Here is a 13105-nt window from a genome sequence, read left to right as displayed (position 1 = left end):
GTGGAATGAGTCCCCACCTCATAGTGAGCAAGAATGAGGCTTGGTGGACAGGTCCACAGCAGGGCCTGTGTGGAAGGCAGAAGTGGCTCTGTGCAGTTTGAGGTCGCTCCTGAAGCAGCTAGGTAGTACTGTGTCACCCATGTGATAGGGCCAGCACAAGAAGGAAAAGCTGCTTCCACCCCAAGGAGGTGGAAAGCATCATAGGTAGGAAAAAGACATCTGTTATCTCATTTGCACTTCACAACCACACCTCTGTAATGAAGCCTAGCGAGTTCTGATGCCAGAACCCAAACCTAGATCTTCTCCAAATCCATTACCATTATATTACCATTATAAGGATAATATGCTAATTGACTCACTTATAGCAGATGGCATGCCTGTGAAGATATCCTAACATAACACTGTTAGAGTGAGGTGAACATAGTTGAAAAGCAGAAATTTGCAAAAGGTTCCATGAAATCTGCTAAGTGCCCAGGTTTACCCCTAATGCTTCTGGCATGTGAGGGAAATGCACTCCTCTTGGTGCCCAATGTCAGCATTATGTGGGAAAGCATCTCTGAGGACCAAGAGAAGCTTCAGGCAAAGCTGAGCTTGTTACTCTCTCCCTGGGGGAATTATCTGCTGAGGGCAGAAACATCTGCAGGGATTCCAAGAGTATACCAGGCAGAGCTGAATTTGCAAAGATGTAGAATTAGGTAACACACCTCATACTGTAATTTTCACAAGGCCTGAGGAAAAAAATTGAACTCAGTTCACATTTGTAATTACAGTTCAGACTTTGAGGACCCTAATAGGCAAACTCTGTGGCACTGGCAAAAGCCACATTGCAGAGAAGAGAGGAAGGGCCTCACATTTGGAGTTAAATACCTTTGACTTTGGGGAGGTGGGAAAAAGCTAGTACAAAGGGAGATGATAAAAGGCAGTTGGGTGGAAATGGGAAAGTATTAAGTAGATTTCCATTTAAAAAGTTGTTCAGCTAGTGATAATGTGTTGAATGTTGCTTTATATTTACATTTATCTTAGGGGAAAATTAAGTACCTCTTTGCTCATAGCAATGCTCCAGGTATTGGAAAAATTGGAGGAAAATTTGCAAATGAATATGATAATTAAAATTCTGTACGGTGGTAGCCTTTACTATTGAATATCTATCTCTGAGAAGCTGAAGTTTATTTTAGGATCAGTATATATGAAGTGACTTCTGAGTACTGTAGTGATCTTATTACATGCCAATTCAGCTAAGTTAGAACTGTGCTTCTCAGGATTCACTTCTCTGTAGGGTTCCCAGGTAGGACTGGTCATAAGATGAATTAGCCTGAGATTTGGGAAGCAGAGGGATGAGATAGAAACATTTCCATTTGGAAGATTAATTAGTCAAGTGTCCTGGCTCCAGCTCATACCTCTCACCAACATGTTGGCTGTCCTATGCGTGGAGGGGCAGAAGCTCTTCCAGCTCCTACAGATCTTTTTCAGTAGTGCTGAGTTTTGGGCCAGGATGTGTGTTGTTCTGTGGGGAGGGCCCAGATCTTTCAGGTTGTCCATATCATCCAGGTTTGAAAAGGTGAGAAGGAGACAGTACAGGTACATGCTTGGATCCAGGGTGCCAGTTTCCTCTTACTCTCCTGGTTTTTTCATCTTCTCTTCCAGATTATCTGTTTAGCTGTCCCATCAAAAACATTTTTTTTCATTTGGATACTGGGTATGGAACTCGGGGCCTTCACATGGAGACACATTCCCAGCTGTTTCTATTCTTTACTTTGAGAAGGGCTCTCCCTGAGTCACTAAGTTTTCCCGTCTGGACTTGAATTTGTGATCTTTCTATCTCAGCCTCCCAGAGCGCTAGGATTAAAATTAAAAGCATGTGCCACCCCACCTGGATGCTGAGCCAATAACAAAGACTACTTTGACCAAACTTGAGGCAAGCTCCTTTAAGCCCTCTTTGCTACTCCGCCCAGGATCTTGGCATCTATCCTTGGTCCATTTATTCCAGTTTTTATAAAGGATCCTGCCAAATCAGTTCAGCAAAAATGCCCATCCTTGGTATCTGATCATCTGGCCTTCCTTCAGGAAGAATCCTGTCAGGCTGATTTACTCAGAATTCCCCTGGATGTTTTCTCTTAGTTTTTTTCCAACTACTGACCTTCCTCGCTGGTCCTGGGCTATAAATCCCTACATGTCCTTTTGTACTCGATAATCTCTCCCATATGTAAAATTCCTTACTGCAATAAGAACCTCTTTCATCAATGAAAATCATCCTTACTCTCTTTAAAAAAGTGTCAGAATAATTTTTTCTTTAACACCAAACAACCTTCCATAGTCTTCTTCACCAGCTCCTCAATGTGGTCTTAATAACTTTGCTGTGATCCTTTAGCCATCCGCTTCTGGACCCTTTTCTCCACAGCTTCTCCCCAGTTGTGTATGATCTAATCTCTGCAGTAAAACCCTTGCTCATGTTGCTCACAGTGGTCCTGCCTCCCTGGGCAAACCCTAATTCAGGCATGATGTTTGCTCCCACACTTTAACTTTGAGTAACAAGAACTTCTAAGGTGATTACTCTCTGAATACTCTTCAGTTTAGACTTGCTTTGATAGGACAGAAGAAAAAATAAGTTATTAACATCTGCCAGTCTCCTAAATTTGAATTAAATATTAAGTAGAAAAAAGATGTATGTTAATCAGAGAACCAATATTCTATGATGATGACATCTGAAAAAATAACTATCATTGTTTTTATAGCACCAATAAGAGGAATCAGGAGGGTTTAGTGACCAGGAAATTTTATGCTGATGTCATATTAACAAAAATATGTTTACAGGTATCGAAGAAAGGATGACTATAAAAACATTTATTGGTTTTATCATTGGCAATTCTAATAGGTATCTTGATAAGGATCTGCAAGAGTAAAGTATTATTTTATTTAATATCACAATATGAGATCAGTTAACTTGGCAATTATTTGTGCATTACAGAAGGAACAGAGAGAACTCTTCAGAAAGCAGTAGAACATTGCTAGATCTGCATTCTTCAGATTTTTTACATTAGCAAGTGAAGAAGTTTCCATATGTAAACCTCTAGTCAGTAGATCTTATGAGAGAGAACATACCATTTATTTTTCAAGATGAGTAATTTTTTGAATTGAACCCTTGTGTTCAATAAGATTTTGTGTATAATACAGCATAATTTTAAGAGCAGTTTTTGCTTATTTTTTCTTATCATTTTATAAAATATTATCATGGGTAGGAATTTAGAATTGAGTGTTCATCTCCGTATTTTTCACTTGGTAATCATTATCACCCACTTGTGAGTTTGAGATCACAATTTCATGCTGTTCTTCAGCTTGAATTCCTCACTCCCCTGAAGTGGGGCCTCCTTTAAACACAGAACACTATGAGATTCGTTGTGGTGAGAGTGGGACATCACCATAGGGGTGGGAGGTGCATGGGGGCACAAGAGCTGATGACAGGCACTAAGAAAGGCAGAGAGGGTTACAGAAAGGGGTGATATTCCTCATCTATAAATTGTGAGGAGTTGGCCCAGATCTCTTATTAATAACATATTTTGTTTGCAGGACCTTTTGTTTAAATGCAGTCTTCCTACAGGACTGTTTTAAATACTCAGTATTTAAAACAGAACCATGAGAAGGAAGGGTGGGACAACTTTACTACTCCTCCACATCCTTCTTCCCTACCTCTGAAGTGCAAACTATACCTTTGAGCAAAAGATACAGAGACTAGAAACTGTTGGCTCACTGATGGTTTCCATACTCTCATTTTAAAATTGATTAAACTGAGGCCCAGAAATATCTCAAAGTCAAAGACCTAGTTAGTGTTAGTCTGTTTTCCACACTTATTAGCAGCTTACCTGCTCCCAGGTCAGGCTTGTTCATCTCTGCATTCTGGCTTTTGACCCTATCTTCTTTGCTCTCACTATCGTTGCTGTCCTACACCTTCTCTAATTCTGATATTTGTGTAAAAATCAAGCCACTATAAAATCTAGTATTAGATTAATTATAGGCTAATGATGAAAATGTTGCATAATTTTACTGGGAGCATGAAATAATTAGGCAACAGATTCTTTAATAGCCAGGGGTAGAAGATTCTTTTCTACTGTTACACCTGAGAACCTAGTCAAGAAGATTCTGTTAAGGGTTAAATTCTGATTTAGAAAAGAAAATTATTTATCTCAAAATTCTCAATAGGGTATACATTGTTTGTCTTTTTGGGGTATTAATTTTGCTTGAAAATTTTAATACTTTTGGATGTTAATACTTTTGAAGGTTATATTTGTTCTGACATAGAAGGATGTCTATGATACTTTGTTGAGTAAAGACAGCAGTGTCTGGTCAACGTTAAAGGATGGTTCAGTTTCACATATAGTTTTTTCTATACACAGAGTAACATCTACATATATACATATGAGGGTATCTACATAGCTATTTGTCTGTTGATACACATGCTGATGAGTATGTGTTTATAGGGAGTTGAGAAGGAAGATTTTCATTTTTCCTTTATGTAATTGTGTTGAGTTAAAATTTTATAGGCAGGGCTGGGAATTTAGCTTAATGGTTCCACTGCCTATAAAAAAAATTTTACAGGCAGCATATGTTATCCTAATTAAAAAATAGAAATTAGAAGGATAGCTCATACATACTAAAATTTTGTCAGATCCAAATCAAAATCTATGACACTCTTTTTCTAAGTAAATTTCTATAGAAATGTCATATTGTTTTATGAAAATCTAGAAGGGGGAACATTTTCATGCATAGCAAGTCACTGGAAAACATATTTTGCATGTTTTGGTATGTGCTATTAGTAGTTGTACAGACTGTCACAAGACATGGTGAAGTAGTGTAGTAGGAGGAAGAAATGCAGACACTTTCTGGTAAGGATCCTCATGTCAATTGTATGACTTCCATGAATCTGTGCTTTCTTGAACAATCTGGAAACCAGCATAGCCAGTTCAACAGATTCCAGGATACATATGAATTACTAAAGCTGAACAAGAAGATATAAAAATTCTGAATAACCCAATAATTACAATGAAATTGAAGATGTAATTAAAAACTACCAACAAAGAAAAGCCTCAGTCCTAATGTATTCACTGCTGAGTTCTACAAGAAATTTAGAGAAGATCATATGCCACCACTCTGCAAATTGTTTAATGAAATCGAAAGGGAAGCAGTACTCCCAAACTCATTCCTAGAAGCAGGAATTACTCTGATATCAAAACCAGAGAAAGATCCAACCGAAAAAAGAGAACTATAGGCCAATCTCCTTAATGCACATGGGTGCAAAAATTCTCAATAAGATACTGGCAAACAGAATGCGGCAAATCATCGAAAAGATAACACACCATGACCTAATAGGATTCATCCCAGGGATGCGGGGATGATTCAACACATGCAAGTCAATAAATGTAATACACCATAGTAACAGAACCAAGGACAAAAACCTCATGCTCATCTCAACAGATGTAGGAAAATCTTTTGACAAAGTACAATACCCATTCATGGTACAACACTACAGAAAATTGGAACAGAAGGATTTATCTCAATCTGATAAAAGCCATCTATGACAAACTAACAGCCAACATCATACTAAATGGCCAAAAACATTTTTAAAGCTTTCAGTCTAAAATAAGGAATAAGACAAAGATGTCTACTGTCACCACTCATATTCAATACAGTTCTGGAAACATTAGCCAGACCAATTAGACAAGAGAAATAAATAAAAGGAATAAGGACAGGAAAGAAGTTAAATTATAATTATTTGCAGATGTTATGATACTCTACATAGAAGACCCTAAAAATTCCACCAAAAATCTTCTAGATTTAATAACCAAATTCAGTAGCATAGCTAGATATGAAGTCAACACTAAAAAAATCAATAGCATTCCTGTACACAAATAACAAATTCATTAAGAGAGAAACAAGGAAAATTACATTTCCACAACAACATAAAAAAAAAGAGAGAAATACTTAGGAATCAATCTAATGAATGAAGTAAAAGACCTTTACATTGAAAACTGCAATACTCTGAAAAAGGAGATCAAAGAGGATATCAGAAAATGGAAAGATATCCCTTGCTCATGGATAGGAAGAACCAACATAGTACAAATGGCCATACTCCCAAATTTGTTATACAGATTTAATGCAATCCTAATGGAAATAACAATAGCATAACTCATAGAATTAGAGAAATCCATCCTAAAATGTATTTGAACCAGAAGAGACTTAGAATAGCAAAAGAAATTCCAGGCAACAAAGGCAAGGCAGGGAACATCACAATCCCTGATTTCAAGTTTCACTACAAAGTTACCATGATTAAAAAAAAAAAATAGAAAAAACCAGACCCGAGGATCAGTGGCACAGATTAGATGATGCAGAAACAACTCCAAGCACACTCAGCCACCTTATATTTGACAAAGGGGCCAAACACCCTCATGGAAAAAGATAGCCTTTTTAATAAATAATGCTGGAAAAACTAGCTTTCCACATCCTAAAGATTAAACATAGATTCATATCTTTCACAGTGCACCAAACTAAAATAAAAATGGATCAGAGATCTAAATATTAAAACAAAGACTACATCTGCTGGAAGATAGAATAGGTAGAAATCTTGAAGACACAGGTATAGGCAAAGACTTTCTGAACAATCCCCCATCACACAGGACATGTTACAAAGAATCAACAACTCAGATCTCGTCATATTAAAAAGCTTTTGCACAGCAAAAGAAACAACTGATTAAAGAGACAACCCACAGAATGGGTAAACACTTTTGCCAGCTATTCCTCGGGCAAAGGACTAATATCTAGAATATGTAAAGAACTAAAAAAAAAATCAGATCCTCTGAATTCAAAGACCCAATTCAAAAATAGGCATTTGAAATGAACGGACACTTCTCAGATGAAGAAGTACAAACAACAAATAAATATATGAAAAAATGTTCAACATCACTGGCCATTCAAGAGATGCAAATGAAAATAACATTGAAAATCCATCTCATTCCAGAAAGAATGGCTGTTATCAAGAAATCAACCAATAACAGATGTTGGTGGGGATATGGGGAAAAAGGAACTCTTTTCCACTGTTGGTGGCAGTTTAGATTGGTGCAACCACTATAGAAAGCAGTATTTGAGATTCCTCAAAAAATAAACCTAGAGGTTCCATTCGACCCAGACATTCCCCTTCTTGGTATCTTCCTGACAGAATTAAAAGCATCATACCACAGTGATATATGCAAACCCATGTTTCTAACAGTACAGTTTGTAATAGCTAACTGTTGGAAATAGCCCAAATGTCCATCAACAGATGAATGGATAAAGAGGATGTGGTGTTTTTTTTTTAATAATAGAGTACTACTCTGCCATAAAGAAGGATAAACTTCAGACATTTCTAGGTAAGTGAATGCACCTTGAGACCATTCTCTTAAGTGAAATAAATCAAACACATGTTTAAATCTTGCTTTGTGTCTTGGTGTGAGAAACCAAAAGGATAAATAAGGACCAAAATGTATAGCAGATATTGGGAAATAGAAAATATTCAAATGAGAAGGGGAACAGGGAGAGGAAAGAGAAGGAAGGAAAAATAAAATAGAAGGAAAAAAATGAAAACAAATCTTTTGTAAATAAGGAGGGGGAAAGGGTAGAAAGGAGGAGAGGGTAATGAAGAAAAAAGAATCGATATGTCTATCTGTCTATATGTATATTTTGGGGGGATGGGGTGGAATTAGAGTCAGTCTTGCTATGTAGTTCAGGCTGGTCTTCAACTCACTATGTAGCCCAGACTGGCCTTTAACTCCTGGAGATACTCCTGTCCCAGCCTCCAGAATGCTGGGATTATAGGTGTGCATCGCACCAAGATATATTATGTACAGGCACAAATTTCTTATGATGAGTCATCCCTATGATGGATCATTGTGTATATCAAAAATGCACCAATAAAATTAATGTTTAAAATCATATATGTCTCTTTTTATTTAATGTTTTTGTTTGTGTGTTTTATATTTTTTGGTCTTGCCCTCATATTGGTTCAATTTCCTGCCCAATTGTGGTCCTTCAAATATATAGTTCTCACCTGGGTGTGGTGGCACATGGCCATAATTACAGCACTTTTGAGGGTTGGGCAGGAGGACTGCCGAGAGCTTGAGGCCAGCTACACAGTGAATTAAAGGCCAGTCTGAGCTACATAGGGAGACCTTGTCTCAAAAAAACCAACCAGCCAACCAATGAAACAAAAAAAACAACAACCCAAAACCAAAAAACAAAGCACTCTCACAAAAAACTCCCAAACAAAATATTTAGTTCTCTAGAGTGAGTTTTCAGTTACAACCAACTGACAGAAATTGTGGTTTAAAAAAGTTACTTATATCAGCATTTACCTTCCTTAAAACATGGTATGTGTTAGAAGAATATTTCTGATAGGCAGATAGATCGCTGGTTAAAATAATGATAACAGGAACAGTAATAGAGTGGCTGACATTTATTGAGAGCTTACTATTGCCGGATTCTGTTCTAACTACTGTATAATATGAACTCATTGAATACAGCAATCCTGTTAGAGAAATGATTCCCATTTTACAGATGCACAAACTGAGTCATAGAGAAGGTAAGAAACAAGGTTATTAGTTGTGGAAATATGACAAATGGGGAAGTTGAGACCAACCTAAAATCATTAAGGACAGTGACAGAGACGACATTGTGCCTCAGGGTCTCTCAGTGACTCCACTGTTACATGTGATAGAAAGCACCACTCCTGCTTTGCTAGGGAGTCAGCTGAATGAGAAGAGGCAACCTGCAAGGCATTGAATAGTCTCGGGTACATAGTGAAGCATTATTTTTATTATGGTGGAAATGCAGATAAGTTTCAGTCTTGATGTCCTTTGCTAAGAAAATGCCACTAAAAGAAATGAGTACCATTTAATATTAAAAGATGTGGAATTAATCACTTTTTAAACTTATTTATTTTCTGGTACTGGGAATTGAACCCAGGGCCTTCACGATGAGATATATCCCCACCCCATTTTCTAGTTTTCATTTTGAGATAGGATTTTGTTAAGTCACTAAGTTGCCTAGGGTAGCGTCAAACTTGTGATCTTCCAGCCTCGTCTTCCCAGAGTGCTCTGATTAAAGACATGCACCACCAAGCATGAGTACTTTTTATTTATTTTAAAACAATCAAATCTGCAGTTTTTGAAGGAAAATTTTCAGATTTGATTGCAACTTAAGACAAAAAAGACTGGAAGTCACGACCACAAACAAAGAAACATGTTTGTAAATCCCACTAATGTCAGTGCCAGAACATCTTTGGAGGGCAAAGCTCATTTAATGGGAGGAAATTTGGTGAAGCCGTGGCTGAAAGTATGGATGAAAAAGTGCAGGAAAATGCAGCCAGGCTGAGAAAGACACCGTTTTGGTCATTGTTCATGAATGGCACATTCTCCTAAACTCTGGAGAATATTTGGTTGAGAAATGGACACTAAGAAAATTCTTTATCATGTTATTATTTTACAGTACGAATTTCATAATGTTCCCAATTGCTGTGATTCTTTTTAGATTTATCTATATTTATAGTGTTCTTATCTGATAAGACATAGGGTGGTGATGGATCTGTTTCTTGGTGGTGAAACAGATGGTAAAGAAATTTTTCTATACGTAGATAAGTCTCACTAAAAAGCAGATCATAAATTATGAAAAGTATTTATACAAGTGAAAAGGGCTTTAAGGGCCTAAAATTTCAGAAGTAGCCAGCATTGGATTCTTTTTTGGATACACAGGTTCCATGCAAATCTCCATTATTTAGCTGTTTTTGTAATGCATAGAAGTGATATAGTTAGAGTTTCCAGAACTATAACTAACTACGTGAACTACTATTTTACACTATAGCCCTTATTGGTGTGATTAATTTGGCAAGAGATTCATGAATTCTCAAAGTGTCTTTAATTTTGATGTACTTTCTTTTGGAGAGGTAGTTTGTGTGTGTGTGTGTGTGTGTGTGTGTGTGGTACACACACGTGGCAGTACTGAGGACTGACCTCAAGGCTTCTTGCTAAACAAGTGCTCAGTCACCAAGCTACACTCCTAGCTTTAAAAAATTTTCTTCTGAGACAGGCTTGTGTCAAGGTCCTGGGCTTGCCTTGAACTTGCAATCTTCCTGCTTCAGCTTCATGGGAAACTTGGATTATAGGTGTGCACTGGTACATCTGGCTAGGAAAGGTAACTTATAACATTAAAACATTGTAAATGTTTTATGAGTAACTTGTATGGTGTTTTTCTAAGGTGCTTACTTGAAACTACAGCTTTGTGGCCTTGTTCTTGTTTCTCATTTATCATTATCACTTAAAAAAATAGAGTTGACTTGTTTGTTTTTTATATTAGTTTCTGTGAATGTTGCTCCTTAGGGTAATATTTCATCTTTGAATTAGCCATAAATAACACATGAGACAAATAGTGTCTTTTAAATGATAAGGCATTCATATTCTATTCTTATGAAATCTTACCTGTAAGACGTGTATAGTAATGTCTGGAATAATTATTTTTGATATAGTGGAAGAAGGCAGGGTAATTCAGAAAGTTATCAGTGCTTAATATTTATTTTCACCTTTCTTATATATTACTTCCCTTAATTAAAACCTGTTGTTTAATTTGTCTCTCATTTTTCTCTTCTTGTGTTATTAAATTTGCACTGTCAGTATTAATACTAGGTATGGATTACTATTGAACATAAGCAATGTCATATGGCATTTAAGAATACTTCCCCTTTCTTCTACAGATCTCCTTGACTGTCACATTCAATCAATGGTATCTTGTTAATTGTTCTTTAATGCAATGTCCTAGCTCCCTAGCTAGACTGTATATAGTCTTTGAAGGAAGGGATGATCTTATACTATTTTATGTCCAAAAATCAACACCATAGTTTGTTATGATAGTTTTAGTAAAGTTGTCATTATAAAGATTGAAGGAATTTTTTAAAAAATGAATTTGTTCATAGTCTACTAGAGTTTTCAAATATATAGAAAATATTTTTAACAATTAAAAGCCAATCATTGTACCTCATCAACAAATCATTCTTTAGCAAGATATGTTACTGATTTTTTCTGGTGAGACAAAATATCAATTTTAAGAAAACAGTATCTAAAATATTTATGGCATGATATTGAAGTTTTTTAATCTGTACTACATTTATGAATGTAAGTGGGCTTATTACACATGGCAATTTTAATTTCTAAATTAAAAAAGAAACACAAGAATGCTAAAATATGCTTTAATGTAAACACTTTTAAAATACAGAATTAAATGCATTGTGTTGTGTTGAATAAAAAAAAGTGTCAAATGATTTATATCAGATATCTGAACAAAAATACGAAAGCAAGAGGACACAAAACAGCTTTTTAATGTGGAGGCAGGTAGCACTTCACATAGCGTGTGACATTTCAAATAGGTCTTCATGAAAAAGAGAAATTTGAAAGGCAAGGAAGGGAGGAAGGGCGTTTCAGGAGAATGCTCCAAAGAGAAGGAGGCTGCATGCTTGGACAGCGTATGTATGACAAGAAGCTAGAGTAGAGATAGAGGATAAAGACGCAATGATGAGGGGTCTTGTATTCATTTCCTATGGCTGCTATCACAAAGTATCAGAAACTGGGTGATACCAATCACTAGAAATTCATTTCCTGACAATTCTGGAAGCCAGAATTCCAAAATGAAGGTATTGGGAAGGTTTTTTCCACTGCTTGGAGACAGAAAAATAATCCATTGTGTACCTCTCACCTAGCTTATGGTGACTGCCATCAGTCCTTGACATTCTTTGGCTTGTACAACATCACTCCAATCTCTACATCTATCTTCACATCACCTTCACCTCCATGGATTTCTGTGTCTTATAAGGAAAAGTTATTAGAATTAAGGATCACCCTAAATCCAGCATGATCTCATCTTGAATTACATTGATAATGACCTTTTTTCCAAGTGAAATCATTTTCACAGATTCAGGGCTGATAAATAGGGGCTACTATGAATCCCACTATATAATTTTTTCTTACCAGGGCTTAATTTGATAGATAAAAGTGTTTACAAGCAAGGCTGTGCCATTATTACATTTTTTATGTGAGAGGCAATCCTGGTTGGTAAAAAATGAAGAGACGATGAAGATTTGCCTTAAGGCAAATGGGTTTGGACATCTATCTGGGTTCAAAGAGAAATTTTTGAGATAGAATTGAGTGACTTAGGGTGGGGAGGAGTGATAGTGACCTTGGGAATGATGGATTTGAGGTACCTGATATTTAGGAGCAAATGTCTTGAAGTAGTTGGAACTATGAGTCTGGATTCAATCTGGAGCTTGGATGGTCCATTGTTCGATGAGTGGCTCCAAGGAAACCATACCTGTGAGTTTCCCCACCCTTGTTCTCCCTTCAGCTGCACTGTGCTTTGTGATTGGTTTTGACCAATAGGATGTTAGCATTAGAGAGTATCATGCAAGCTTGACAGGTTTTTGCACATTGGTCTTATCTTCTTCAACATTCCCTGTTGGAACTCAACTGCCATATTGTAAGGAAGGACAGGCCATCCTGTTGGAGGGATAAGCCATGTAAAGAAGGATGGGAGGATGAGATAACCATGTGAAACTAAACCCCCTGGAGGAGAACTAAGTCGCCTTGGTGCAGTCAGCACTAAGACCCTAGATGTGTCCAAGTGGCTCTCCTGGGCCTTTCAGCCTAGCTTCCTGCTGAATGCAGCTACATGAGTGATTCCAGCTCATACCAAGGAGAATGGAAGAACCACTGGTTAACCAACAGAACAGTGGGAAGTAGAAAGAAGTGTGTTTTAATCAAGTTTTGAGGTGGTTCATTTTGCATCAGCATCCCTTACATATCAGATGATGCCCCCTGGACACAGAGTGGGTCAGGACGTGTGTTTTTGGAGATGGACTGATTAGGGAAAACTTGGGAGGCAGAAGTTTATTGTGTTAAATGAGGTTAGTTCCCAGCTGTGCGATGTTGGAAAGGTGGGATGGCACCAAGAGCAGGAAATTACGTCTGCTTCAGATCCCAATTTCCACACGTGTAACAATGTACAAAGTGCAGTATTAGATGCTTGTTAGGACTCCATCCAGTAC

At 37.1% G+C, this 13105-nt stretch overlaps 1 protein-coding gene across 1 annotated transcript in view; it reads left to right on the top strand.

Moving 5' to 3' along the window:
* Nucleotides 1-13105, top strand: part of Pde11a (phosphodiesterase 11A) — a 514960-nt gene that overhangs the window by 26939 nt on the left and 474916 nt on the right. The window lies entirely within an intron of this gene.

Source organism: Heterocephalus glaber, unplaced genomic scaffold (assembly GCF_053883595.1).
Source record: "Heterocephalus glaber isolate CG9 unplaced genomic scaffold, H.glaber_assembly_v1.0 deba00000347, whole genome shotgun sequence".
Lineage (NCBI taxonomy): Eukaryota > Metazoa > Chordata > Mammalia > Rodentia > Bathyergidae > Heterocephalus > Heterocephalus glaber.
This window is presented reverse-complemented; position numbering and strand designations above follow the sequence as displayed.